Here is a 14,309-nt window from a genome sequence, read left to right on the forward strand (position 1 = left end):
CTGCACCCAATGTTCTTTATTAGCACTATTCACAATAGCCAAGTTATGGAATCAATCTAAGTGTCCATGAACAGATAGATTTTTTTGAGACAGGGTCTTGCTCTGTTACCCAGGCTGAAGTGCAGTGACACCATCATAGCTCACTGCAGCATTGACCTGCCTGGCTCAAGCAATCCTTCAGCCTTAGCCTCCCAAGTAGCTGGGACTACAGGTTGGGCCACCATGCCTGGCTTAGATTTTTTTAGTGTGGTATATATACACAATGCAATGCAATACTATTCAAACTTTTAAAAAGAAGGGAATTCTGTCATTTGTGACAACATGGATAGAATTGGAGAACATCATGCTAACTGAAATAAGTCAGGCACAGAAAGATAAATACTGAATGATCTCACTCATATGTGGAACCTAAAACAACTGAACTCATAGAGAGAGTAGAATGGTGGTTACAGAGGCTGGGGGATGGGAGGAATGGGGAGATAATAGTCAAAGGATACAAAATCTCAGACAGGAGGAATATCTTTTTTTCATTTTTAGAGTTCTATTGCACAGCATAGTGAATAGTTCATAATAGAGTATTTTACATTTCAAAATTGCTAAGAGTACATTTCAAGTGTTCATCATTAAAAATGCTAAGGATTTGAGGTGATGGGTATATTAACCAGCTTCATTTAATTATTCTACATTGTTTTAATAAACTATAATATCACTTTGTACCCCATAAATTTATACAGTTGTAAATTGTCAACTTATAATTAAAAAGTACATTTTCCTGTGCTAAATTTTATCTCAATAAAAAAGAAAGTAGGTGCTAGGTGGGCCACCTCAGACCAAGGTGGGGGTCTGACCCAGCAGGGCCTCACACCAGCGAGGTCGCTGGTGCCCCTCACGTCTGCAGGACCTGGCAGAGGAGAAGCCACAAGACCACAAGGGATATTGGGGTGGGCCCCTAGCCTGCGACTAAGTCTTAGAGAAGCAGCAAGGACCTGGCAGGACTGTGTATGAGCCACCTCCACTCCCAGTGATCGCAGACTTTGGGTGCTAAGGACCTGGGATCATGGTATTCCTGGCCCTTCTAGTGGACTCTCAAGGAGGTTCGCTGATTATGCAATGGTAGCAGAGTTGCAGGGAAACAGGTTTTGAACCAGTGAAGCTGTATTTACTTAAAAAGACGGACCACCCATCATGCGACCTACAGCGTTCGTGGACAGATTTACATTGGGTTCATTGTGCCATCAGGCATGCAGGTTCAGCCAAGTTTCCCTAAGCTCTCAGAGGGTTGCTTTAACTTTTGAATCTGAGTTGCAAAGTTCAATAAATAAGGCCCTATGGATAAGCACAAAGTCAAGAGACAGCGATTGAACAGAATTTGTGAAGGGTGAAGGTATCTGCTTTCAGACAGTGAACACGACCTTTGCACCCCTGCACCCCCCAGCCCCCAGTGGCACTGCTGGACTGAGGCCACTGCACCATAGAGATGCCTATCCTGAAAAACCTAGCCACCGTGGCCTTCTGTGACATGCAGTCCACACAGGAGATCCAAGAGTAGGTTTAAACGAAGCGGTAGGCACCATGAGGTACCACACCATCACCCTCACCAGGGAGGACTTGGAGAGGTTAAAAGCCCTGAGAGTGACCGTGCAGATAGGCAGCAGCTACGACTCTGAGAACATCAGGGCTGCCAGCAAGCTCAGGATCGCTGTGTGCAGCATCCTGTCCATAGCAGTGGAACAGATAGTCAATTCCACTTCCATCTGTACCGGAAGAACAGGTGGCTGTACCAGACGCTGTGGGAAGCGACGTGGGTACAGAGTATGGAGCAGATCCACGAGATCAACTCGGGAGGAACCTACATCTTAGGGAGATGGTCGGCCTCACTGGCTGCAATTGCAAGGGGCAGGCAGTTGCTGTTCTACCCAAGGCCTTTGGATTGAGTGTCATATTTTATGACCCCTACTTGCAGGATGGGATAGAATGTTTCCTGGGCCTGCAGAGGACCTACACCCTGCAGGATTTGTTGTATGAGAGACACTGCGTCTCCTTGCACTGTAATCTCAATGAACATCACCACCACCTCTTTGATGACTTTACTATAAAGTAGATAAGGCAAGAAGCATTCCTTGCAAATGTAGCCTGGGGCGTCCTGGTGGATGAGAAAGCCTTAGCTCAGGGCCCTCAAGGAGGGCAGGAAAGGAGAGGCAGCCCTCCAAGTGCATGAATAGGAGCCCTTCAGCTTTGTTCCTGGTCCATTGAAAGATGCATCAAATCCTATCTGTACTCCCCACACCGCCTGGTATAGTGAGCAAACATCACTAGAGACAAGGAAGGCAGCCGCCACCAAGATCCGCGAAGCCTTCACATCCCAGAAAGCTTAAGAAACTGTGTGAAGGGCTGGGCATTGTGGCACATCACTGTAATCCCAGCACTTCGGCTAAAATGGGTGGATTACTTGAGCTCAGGAGTTCAAGACCAGGCTGGCCAACATGGTGAAACCCCGTCTTTACAAAATATACAAAAATTAGCTGGGCATGGTGGTGTGTGCTGGTAATCCCAGCTACTCCGGAGGCTGAGGCACGAGAATCATTTGAATCTGGTAGGCGGAGGTTGCAGTGCGCTGAGATCGCACCACTAAAACAAAAAAAAAAAGAAAGAAAACTGTGTGAACAAGGAATTCTTTGTCACATGAGCTCCTTTGTCAGTAATAAACCAGCAAGCAATTTATCCCGAGCTCAATGGTGTGCATGCAGATATTGGCCAAACATGGTGAATCTGGCTCCAGGAGGACTTCCTGCCACCATGGGAGGGATCATCCCTGGAGGCGTTCCAGTGATTCACAATCTCCCCACCGTGGCACACCCTTACCAAGCTCCCTCTCCCAACCAGCCCATAAAACATGGGGACAATCAAGAACACCCCAACGAGGTCAGACGGTGGCTCACTCCTCTAATCCCAGCACTTTGGGAGGCTGAGGCAGGCAGATCACTGAGGAAAGAGTTCGAGACCAGCCTGAACAACATGGAAAAACCCTGTCTCTACCAAAAACATACAAAAATTAGCGGGGCTTGGTGGTGGGCGCCTGTACTCCCAGCTACTCGGGAGGCCAAGGCACGAGAATCGCTTGAACTTGGGAGGCAGAGGTTGCAGATAGCGCCACTGCACTCCAGCCTGGGCTATAGAGGGAGACTCTGTCTCAAAAAAAATTAAATAAATAACATCTTAACAAGCAATAGCAGAGAATGCCGAAAGATAATCATTCAGATAAACTTGAGACCAACAGACAGCAAAAAAATTAATGAAGAGAAAAGGAATTTGATGGTCTTTTTAAACTGATTCTGGATATATGCATCATTAATGTTGCAGTGTTAAAACTAGCTGGAAAGTTGAAGATGTCCTCTGCTTACAGAAGAGCTGAAAGACTATGATGTTATTTATTAATAACCAGCTGCTGTTATTGTATGTTAAGTTTTTCATCTGTGCATAAACCCACAAAGAATAAATAGAGATTTTTCCTTTATCAGTCCTTTGGGCACAGCAGGTCCTGAACACTCTGCTCTAAAATGTTACATCAAGAGTTTCAAACATGAAAATAAAAAATGTTAGGAGGAAATCCCTGTTTTAAGACTCTAGTCCCTTCAGGCTACAGAGGCTGATTACCTCTTTTTGCTAATAGGAACATTACATTACTACAAAATGGAGACAAAATTGTTTGCCTGTGTTAGACATCTGCATGCATAGGATTGGAGACAGCACAGACTCCTGTACAGAAAACGGTCTTTCACATCTGAACTGCATACTGACTGGGCAAGTTGGTTTTAAGTTCAGTAAAACCTTCTGACGATGGGGAAAAATAGTATTAAGTTTCACAACCTGTTTTTACTCAAGTATATTTTCTCAGTCTCAGACCCTCTGCTATTTTATTAAGTGGAAAGTCTTTAAAAGAGTTCAAGAAGATAATGTTGCATTTCCTTATATCTCAGGGAACACTTTTTATGATAACTTGTCAGATTTTCTATGAACAAACTCACTTTTTTAGACATTGATAAAGTCTTCTTTTCTTCCCATGACATTTTATACAAGTACATTTCAGATGTATTAGATATGACTAATTTTAACAAATCCTATCAGATTTGTATCAAGTAGTTACATGCTTTATTCATAGTCTTTGTGAATCATTGCCTTTTTGTTTTAAAAGATGGCCTATTCTGCGCCTTTATATAAGTATATTCTTGTTTTTGTAACAAAAGAAAAACTTTAAAACTGTCCCGAATAGAAAAATGGCTATCAGAAGTATGTTTTGTTTCAGTGTGAGTTATCATTACTATATTTGTTTATTGTAAAGGTGGACATTTAGCATTCAGTGCAATTCCCAATAAAAAAATTTCTGTTAAGTTCTGAAATTCAGTTACATCTCACTAACATAAAAGTTCTCTACTTGAGATGTTTAAGGCAACTGCATTGTCAATTAGCCAAATTCCAACCCTTGTTACTCCAGGATTCTATCTGCCTAATACCATAACCAGACTCAAGAACACTGAAAAGTACCTCATGTGATAGAAAGTTAAATTAAAAATTAAAACCTCACACAAGTCCATCATTATCAAATCATGCCATCCTTAAGATATAATAGTGAGTTAGAGCTAAGTCAATTCAAAAAACAAAGTTGCTCAACTTTTAGAGTTTTGATTTTAATTTAACCCAAAGCAAAATTACCTGGCTCAAGGGAGGGAAGTGAACCTTGAAACTCTTCTGCCAATAACCGAACAATTGTGACATTTACAAAGAGATGTTGTAAAATAATTTACATCAGCCATTTCCATAGGTTAAGAACTCTAAGTTAATTTCATGGATCTTCCTTTTTAAATAGCATTAAACCTTTATACTAAAAACAAAAGTATGTTTCTACGTTGTATTTTTATATCAGCAGCAGCAAGCAAAAAATGTTTTCATTTTTTGCTGTTGTTGTTTATTTTTTCAGTGGCCAGTTCTATAATTTATTTTTTGGGTTTTTAAATTTTTTTTGTTGAAAACAATGTTTTGTTTTGTTTTTTTTTTGAGATGGAATCTTGCTCTGTTGCCCATACTAGAGTGCAATGACACGATCTTAGCTCACTGCAACCTCCGCCTCAAGCGATTCTCCTGCCTCAGCCTCCTGAGTAGCTGGGATTACAGGCACCCACCAGCTAATTTTTGTATTTTTAGTAGAGATGGTGTTTCACTATCTTGGCCAGGCTGGTCTCAAACTCCTGACCTCGTGATCCACCTGCCTTGGCCTCCCAAAGTGCTGGGATTACAGGCATGAGCCACCACACCCAGCCTGTTTTGTTTTGTTTTTGAGACAGGGTCTGCTCTGTTGCCCAGGATTGAGTACAGTGGCACCATCACGGCTCACTGCAGCCTTGACTTCCTGGGATCAATCCATGTTTCTCCCTCAGCCTCCTGAGTAGCCGGGACTGCAGGCGCATGCCACCGCACCCAGCTAATTTTTGTAGAGATGAGGTTTTTGCCCAGGCTGGTCTCTAACTCCTGGACTTAAGCAATCTGCCTACCTCAGCTTCTCAAAATGTTGAGATTACAGGCATCAGCCTGGCCAAAAATGAAATTTTTAAACTGCCATTTATAATGTCAAAAAATTATGTACCCATTAATCTAAGACATTACATGCAAAAATTCTCCAAAAAACTATAACACTTTATTGAGAGGCATTTGAGAAAATGAATAAATGAAGGGATATACCAAGTCCATTGATTGGAAGACTCAATACTATAAATTCTCAATTCTTATTATAGATTGTTAATTCTCTCCAAACTTACCAGTAGATTCGGTGCAACTTCAATCAAAACCCTAATAGGCTTTTTTTCTTTTCCTTTTTGTTTTGTTTTGGTTTGGGTTTTGAGACAGGGTCTCACTCTTTCACCCAGGCTGGAGTGCAGTAGTGCCATCACAGCTCATTGCAGCCTTGACCGCCTGGACTGAAGCGATCCTCCCACCTCACTCTCCCAAGTGGCTGGGACTACAGGAGCACACAATCATGCCTGGCTAATTTTTTAATTTTTCTGTAGAGACAGGGGTCTATGTTGCCCAGACTGGTCTAAAACTCCTGGGCTCAAGCCATCCTCCCACCTTGGCATCCCAAAGGGCTGGAAGTACAGGCATGAGCCACCATGTCTGACTTTTTTCCTTTTTGTTATATTTGACAAGCTGACTCCAAAATGTATTTGAAAATGCAAAGACAAGTAATAGGAGGAGTAGGAGAAAAAGGAAGAGGAAAAGAAGAAAGAAAGTTTTACTCTACCAGAAATCAAGACTTGTTATAAAACTAAGTAATAGGTGATAGACACAGTGACAGAATATGTGGATTCTTGATTCATGAAAATGGCAGCATAGTCTCTTCAATGAATAGTGCTGGGAAAATTATTAAATATGTATCATTATAAAAAATGAAATGGGCTGGGTGTGGTGGCTCATGCCTGTAATCTCAGCACTTTGGGAGGCCAAAGTGGGCAGTTCACAAGGTCAGGAGTTTGAGACCAGCCTGGCGTATATGGTGAAACCCTGTCTCTACTAAAAATACAAAAATTAGCCAGGCGTGGTGGCAGGCCCCTGTAATCCCAGCTACTCAGGAGGCTGAGGCAGGAGAACTGCTTGAACCTGGGAGGTGGAGGTTGCAGTGAGCTGAGATCATGCCACTGCACTCCAGCCTGGGTGACAGAGTAATACTCCATCTCAAAAAAAAAAAAAAATGAAATGGACTACTACATGCCACCATACACAAAAATCACCTTCAGATGTATTATAGGCCAAATATAAAAGGCCAAATTATAAAGTTTTTAATAACATAGAAGAAAATCTTAATTATTTTAAGAAAGGGAAGAATTTTTTTACATAAGCTATGAAAACCATTAACCATAAAGGGAAAGAAGGGCAAATTTGATTGTATTAAAATTAAAAGTGTGTATATGTGTGTATGTGCATGTGTACCAGGGTAAACGCATAATTATTTTTATAGCGTCATTGTTCCCAACAGCCAAAAACTAGAAATAACCCACATGTGTATCAACAGTACTATAAAGAAATTTTTATATGCTCATACAATGAAATACTGTATAGGAATGAAAATTAATAAACGAGATACATGAAACAACTTAGAAAAATTCTAAAGACAAAATGCTGATGTAAAAAGTCAGACACAAGGACATACAGACTGAATTATTCTATTTCTATAAAGTTTGTTATGGGCTGAATTGTGTCTTCCAAAATTCACATGTTGAAGTTCCAACCCCCAATACCTCAGAATGTAAACATTTTTATCATGCCTTTACTGCTACTCATACCCATGCTACTCTGCTATTTTATCAGATTCAAAACTGTCATCCAGAACTCAGATTCAACCAGTTGCCTCTGTTAATTACACCCAATGTTTGACACACCTTCCATGCCCATTCTTGTGGATCCAGCAAACCTCTTTATCCACACTATTCTTCTGTGTCCCTGGCCCAGGACTCCCTGGATTGTCTGTGCCCCTCAGTCTCTCATTCAAAGTTAACATTTCCTCAGGTGATTTCTTTGATGGATCCGTTCCAGATTCTAATCACCCCAATCTAATCAATTTGTTAACCTAATCAGCCTAATCTAATCACAATCTTCTGTGATGACTCATTTAAATATGACAGCACATTGCTTATCATTATCGTGTGTGTGTGTGTGTGTGCACGTGTGTGTGCACGTGTGTGTGTGTTCTGTCTAGCATCAAAGTATAGGCTTTTTTGTAGCAGGAATCATAACTTCTAAATATTTTACCTTTAAAATTTTTTAACGCTTATAAAGTGTGAAAATCACATGTAGTTCTTAGGTATTTAAACATCTTTCAGATACCACATTTGTGGCACACTGAAATATCAATGAGAGAAACAATCAGCCAGTGACTTACATAAGCAGTGAGAACCAAGCAGCCACTCAATGTGTCACATTCTACCTGTACCCTATTGATCAGGAAACAGCCAATGAACTCTTAAGGGTTGTTGAGGCACAGAAGAGCTTTTTAACATTCTCCAAAACAGAGTTTTGAGGGAAGCAATATTATTAATCAAAACAGGAAAAGCCTTATAGAGCTAAAAAAGGATAGCTCTAATAATTTATTCGGCAGCATTTATAAGCTTCTACTATGTGTCAGGCACTTTGCCAAGCACAAGGAAGAGACAGATTAAAATATATAACATATATGTTATGTGTATGTATATGTATATATGTATAACTATATATACATAACATGTATTTACATATCCCTGCCACTAAAAAATATATAATCTGCATGAAACATAATACTTCATTTCAAACATATTAAGCTTAGCATTTAAGGTAAGAGCTTAGAAAGATAATCAAAAGCAATATTCATCTTTTATATTATATTCCATTTTACTGTTTTAAAAGCATTTCAGTAGTACCTTGATCCAGTTTCTTTTCTCACCATACACCTCCACGGAAATCCAGACAATATTTCTGCAATTCCTATTGTTCAGCTGAGGAAATGACAGTTGAAAAATGTCAGTCTGATTTGCTGGCAAGATGGCCGAATAGGAACAGCTCCAGTCTGCAGCTCCCAGTGAGATTGATGCAGAAGGCAGGTGATTTCTGCATTTCCAAATGAGGTACCTGGTTCATCTCATTGGGACTGGTTGGGCAGTGAGTGCAGCCCAAAGACAGTGAGCCGAAGCAGGGTAGGGCATTTCTTTACCCAGGAAGCACAAGGGGTGGGAGAACTCTATCTCCTAGCCAAGAGAAGCCATTAGGGACTGTACCATGCACTCTGGCCTAGACACTTTTCCCACAGCTTTCGCAAACCACCCACAGACCAGGAGATTGCTTACAGTACCTACAACACCAGGGCCCTGGGTTTCCAGACAAAATTGGGTGGCTGTTTGAGCAGACACCGAGCTGGCCTCAGGAGTTTTTTTCATACCCCAGTGGCACCTGGAACACCAGCAATGCAGAACTGTTCAATCCCCTGGAAAGGGGGCTGAAACCAGGGAGCCAAGTGATCTGTCTTAGCGGGTCCCACTCCTCACGGAGCACAGCAAACTAAGATCCAGTGCCTTGAAATTCTCGTGCCAGCACCACAATCTAAGCTCAACCTGGGACACTCAAGATTGGTGGGGTGAAGGGTGTCTGCCATTGCTGAGGCTTGAGTAGGCAGTTTTACCCTCATAGAGCAAACAAAGTTCCAGGAAGTTCGAACTGGGTGGAGCCCCCTGCAGCTCAGCAAGGCCACTGCAACCAAACTGCCTCTCTAGATTCCCTCCTCTCTGGGCAGGGCATCTCTGAAAAAAAGGCAGCAGCCCCGGTCAGGGACTTATAGATAAAACCACCACCTCTCTGGGACAGAGCACCTGGGGGAAGGTGTGGTGGTGGGCACAGCTTCAGCAGCCTTAAACATACCTACCTGGTAGCTCTGAAGAGAGCAGTGGATCTCCCAGCACAGCATTCAAGATCTGAGAAGGGACAGCCTGCCTCTTCAAGTGGGTCACTGACCCCTGTGTATCCTGGCTGGAAGACACCTCCCAGTAGGGACTGACAGACACCTCATACAGGAGAGCTCTGGCTGGCATCTGGCAGGTGCCCCTCTGGGACAAAGCTTCCAGAGGGAAAAACAGGCAGCAATCTTTGCCGTTCTGCAGCCTCTGCCAGAGATACCCAGGCAAACAGGGTCTGGAGCAGACCTCCAGCAAACTCCAGCAGACCTGCAGCAGACGGGCCTGACTGTTAGAAGGAAAACTAACAAAAAAAGGAATAGTATCAACATCAATAAAAAGGACATCCGCTCAGAGATCCCATCTGAAGGTCACTGACTTCAAAGACCAAAGGTAGATAATTCCACAAAGATGGGGAGAAATCAGCACAAAAAGCCTGAAAATTCCAAAAACCAGAATGCCTCTTCTCCTCCAAAGAATCAGAACTCCTCACCAGCAAGGGAACAAAACTGGACAGAGAAGGAGTTCAATGAATTGATGGAAGTAGGCTTCAGAAGGTAGGTAATAACAAACTCCTCCAAGCTAAAGAAGCATGTTCTAACCCAATGCAAGGAAGCTAAGAACCTTGAAAAAAGGTTAGACTAATTGTAAACTAGAATAACCAGTTTAGAGAAGAAAATAAATGACCTGATGGAGCTGAAAAACACAGCACAAGAACTTCGTGAAGTATACACAAGTATCAATAGTTGAATCGATTGAGCAGAAGAAAGGATATCAGAGATTGAAGATGAACTCAGTGAAATAAAGCAAGAAGACAAAATTAGAGGGAAAAGAGTGAAAAGAAATGAACAAAGCCTCCAAGAAATATGGGACTATATGAAAAGACCAAATCGACATCTGATTTGTGTACCTGAAAGTGATGGGAGAATGGAACCAAGTTGGAAACACTCTTCAGGATATTATCCAGGAGAACTTCCCCAACCTAGCAAGGCAGGCCAACATTCAAATTCAGGAAATACAAGGACCATCACAAAGATACTCCATGAGAATAGCAACCCCAAGACACATAATCATCAGATTCATCAAGGTTGAATAAAGGAAAAAATGTTAAGGGCAGCCAGAGAGAAAGGTTGGGTTACCCACAAAGGGAAGCCCGTCAGAATAACAGCAGATCTCTCTGTAGAAATCCTACATGCCAGAAGAAAGTGGGGGTCAATATTCAACATTCTTAAAGAAAAGAATTTTCAACCCAGCATTTCATACCCAGCCAAACTAGGCTTCGTAAGTGAAGGAGAAATAAAATCCTTTATGGACATGGAAACACTGAGAGATTTTGTTACCACCAGGCCTGCCCTACCAGAGCTCCTGAAGGAATTACTAAACATGGAAAGGAACAACCGGTACCAGCCACTGCAAAAACATGCCAAATTGCAAAGACAATTGACACTATGAAGAAACTGCATCAACTAACAGGCAAAATAACCAGCTAACATCATAATGGCAGGATCAAATTCATGCATAAAAATATTAACCTTAAATGTAAATGGGCTAAATGCCCCAATTAAAAGACACAACTGGCAAACTGGATAAAGAGTCAAGACCCATCAGTGTGCTGCATGCAGGAGACCCATCTCACATGCAAAGACACACAGACTCAAAATAAAGAGATGGAGGAATATTTACCAAGCAAATGGAGAGTAAAAAAAAAGGGTTGTAATCATGGCCTCTGAAAAAACAGACTTTAAACCAGCAAAGATTAAAAGAGGCAAAAAAGAACATTACATAATGTTAAAAAGACCAATGCAATGAGAAGAGCTAACTATCCCAAATATATATGCACCCAATACAGGAGCACCCAGATTCATAAAGCAAGTCCTTACAGACCTACAAAGAGATTTAGTCTCCCACACAATAATAATGGGAGACTTTAACACCCCACAGTCAATATTAGATCAATGAGACAGAAGGTTAACAAGGATATCCAGGAACTGAACTCAGCTCTGCACCAAGCAGACCTAATAGACATCTACAGAACTCTCCACCCTAAATCAATAGAATATACATTCCTCTCAGCACCACATCACACTTATTCCAAAATTGATCACATAGTTGGAAGTAAAGCACTCCTCAGCAAATGTAAGAGAATAGGAATCACAACAAACTATCTCTCAGACCACAGTGTAATCAAATCAGAACTCACGATTAAGAAACTCACTCAAAACTGCACAACTACATGGAAACTGAACAACCTGCTCCTGAATGACTACTCAGTAAAAACGAAATAAAGGCAGAAATAAAGATGTTCTTTGAAACCAATGAGAACAAACACACAACATACCAGAATATCTGGGACACATTTAAAGCAGTGTGTAGAGGGAAATTTATAGCACTAAATGCCCACAAGAGAAAGGAGGAAAGATCCAAAATTGACACCCTAACATCACAATTAAAAGAACTAGAGAACCAAGAGCAAACGCATTCAAAAGCTAGCAGAAGGCAAGAAATAACTAAGATCAGAGCAGAACTGAAGGAGATAGAGACACAAAAAACCCTTCAAAAAATCAATGAACCAAGGAGCTGGTTTTTTGAAAAGATCAACAAAATTGATAGAACACTAGCAAGACAATAAAAAAGAAAAGAGAGAAGAATCAAATAGATGCAATAAAAAACGATAAAGTGGATATTACCACCCACTCATCCCACAGAAGTACAAACTACCATCAGAGAATACTATAAACACCTATTTGCAAACAAACTAGAAAATCTAGAAGAAATGGATAAATTCCTGGACACATACACCCTCCCAAGACTAAACCAGGAAGAAGTTGAATCTCTGAATAGACCAATAACAGGCTCTGAAATTGAGGCAATAATTAATAGCCTACCAATCCAGGACCAGAGGGAATCACAGCCAAATTCTATCAGAGGTACAAAGAGGAGCTGGTACCATTCCTTCTGAAACTATTCCAATCAATAGAAAAGGAGGGAATCCTCCCTAACTCATTTTATGAGGCCAGGATCATCCTGATACCAAAGTCTGGCAGAGACGCAACAAAAAAAAGAGAATTTTAAACCAATATCCCTGATGAACATCAATGCAAAAATCCTCAATAAAATACTGGCAAACTGAATTCAGCAACACATCAAAAAGCTTATCAACCAGGATCAAGTCAGCATCATTCCTTTGATGCAAGGCTGGTTCAACATATGCAAATCAATAAACATAATCCATCCCATAAACAGAACCATCGACAAAACCCAAGATTATCTCAAAAGATGCAGGAAATGATTTTGACAAAATTCAACAGTTCTTCATGCTAAAAACTCTCAATAAACTAGGTATTGATGGAACGTATCTCAAAATAATAAGAGCTGTTTATGACAAACCCACAGCCAATATCATACTGAATGGGCAAAAACTGGAAGCATTACCCTTGAAAACTGGCACAAGGCAAGGATGGCCTCTCTCACCACTCCTATTCAACATAGTGTTGGAAGTTCTGGCCAGGGCAATCAGGCAAGAGAAATAAACAAAGGGTATTCAATTAGGAAAAGAGGAAGTAAAATTGTCCCTGTTTGCAGATGACATGATTGTATATTTAGAAAACCCCATCGTCTCAGCCCAAAATCTCCTTAAGCTGATAAGCAACTTCAGCAAAGTCTCAGGATACAAAACCAATGTGCAAAAATCACAAGCATTCCTATACACCAATAATAGCCAAATCATGAGTGAACTCCCATTCACAATTGCTTCAAAGAGAATAAAATACCTAGGAATCCAACTTTCAAGGGATGTGAAGGACCTCTTTCAAGGAGAACTACAAACCACTGCACAACAAAATAAAAGAGGACACAAACAAATGGAAGAACATTCCATGCTCATGGATAGGAAGAATCAATATCATGAAAATGGCCATACTGCCCAAGGTAATTTATAGATTCAATGTCATCCCCATCAAGCTACCAATTACTTTCTTCACAGAATTGGAAAACACTATTTTAAAATTCATATGGAACCAAAAAAGAGCCCGCATTGCCAAGACAATCCTAAGCCAAAAGAACAAAGCAGGAGGCATCATGCTACCTGACTTCAAACTATATTACAAGCCTACAGTAACCAAAACAGCATGGTACTGGTACCAAAACAGACATATAGACCAATGGAACAGAACAGAGGCCTCAGAAATAACACCACACATCTACAACCATCTGATCTTCGACAAGCCTGATAAAAACAAGAAATGGGGAAAGGATTCCTTATTTAACAAATGGTGCTGGGAAAACTGGCTAGCCATATGGAGAAAGCTGAAATTGGATCCCTTCCTTATACCTTATACACAAATTAATTCAGGATGGATTAAAGACTTAAGTGTTAGACCTAAAACCAGTAGAAGCCTAAAAGAAGACCTAGGCAATACCATCCAGGATATAGGCACGGGCAAGAACTTCATGATTAATACGCCTAAAGCAATGGCAACAAAAGCCAAAATTGACAAATAGGATCTAATTAAACTAAACAACTTCTGCATAGCAAAAGAAACTACCATCAGAGTGAACAGGCAACCTACAGAAGGGGAAAAAATTTTTGCAATCTACCTATCTGTCAAAGGGCTAATATCCAAAATCTACAAAGAACTTAAACAAATTTACAAGAAAAAAATCAAACAACCTCATCAAAAAGTGGGCAAAGGATATGAATAAAAACTTCTCAAAAGAAGATATTTATGCAGCCTACAGACATATGAAAAAATGCTCATCATCACTGGTCATTAGAGAAATGCAAATCAAAACTACAATGAGATACCATCTCACACCGGTTAGAATGGCGATCAATAAAAAGTCAGG

At 40.9% G+C, this 14,309-nt stretch overlaps 1 protein-coding gene and 1 pseudogene across 1 annotated transcript in view; one reads left to right on the top strand and one right to left on the bottom strand.

The window, feature by feature from the left end:
- Window positions 1-8,583, bottom strand: part of LOC100601437 (cytochrome P450 2C19) — a 152,614-nt gene extending 144,031 nt beyond the window's left edge. Inside the window, exon 1 of the mRNA XM_030809238.1 lies at window positions 8,442-8,583. The gene's annotated coding sequence lies outside the window, so the exon portion shown is untranslated. The remainder of the gene's footprint in view (window positions 1-8,441) is intronic.
- Window positions 1,329-4,351, top strand: LOC100590794 (annotated as a pseudogene).
- Window positions 8,584-14,309: the final 5,726 nt, after the last annotated feature.

The sequence above is a fragment of the Nomascus leucogenys genome, chromosome 3, assembly GCF_006542625.1.
Source record: "Nomascus leucogenys isolate Asia chromosome 3, Asia_NLE_v1, whole genome shotgun sequence".
Classification (NCBI taxonomy): Eukaryota; Metazoa; Chordata; class Mammalia; order Primates; family Hylobatidae; genus Nomascus; species Nomascus leucogenys.